Here is a 501-nt window from a genome sequence, read left to right as displayed (position 1 = left end):
GACTCTACAGCTGCCTTGTTCTCAAAAGGCAAAGAAAAGGCACCAGAGCCTAAAGGCAAAGGCAAAGGCAAAGCTGTGGAGGAGTCACCACAGAAGAGGTCGTCAAGCTCAGAGACTCCACAACAAATAAATGAAGAGGAGTACAGCGACCTAGCGCTCATTCAAGCTTTAAAGGTGTCTCTGGCAGAGGCTCAAGCAAGAAAGGGCAGAGGCCCCATCCCCAGAGCAGGAGAAGACCCTTCATCAAAATTCCCACAAGTCCAAGAAGAAACGTCCACGGGTACGTTCGACGCTCTGTAAGGAACTGTCAAACCTATCCTTGCAGAGGGGTCCACCCAGAAGCCAATTCTTGAAGAAGAAGAAGAAGCCAAAGTGCCAGAGTCCGCCACAGTAGGAAGGGTCTTTGTAATCTTTGAATCAATGAGCAAGATTCCCATGCAACAAGTTCGCACAGAGCCTGCTACTACTGTGGAAGAGATTCTGCTATGGAGATACTCTGCA

Source organism: Cynara cardunculus (genome assembly GCF_001531365.2).
Source record: "Cynara cardunculus var. scolymus isolate 2C chromosome LG 13, CcrdV1, whole genome shotgun sequence".
In the NCBI taxonomy this organism is placed as follows: Eukaryota; Viridiplantae; Streptophyta; class Magnoliopsida; order Asterales; family Asteraceae; genus Cynara; species Cynara cardunculus.
The sequence above is the reverse complement of the archived record's forward strand: the minus strand, read 5'-3'. Positions refer to the sequence as shown.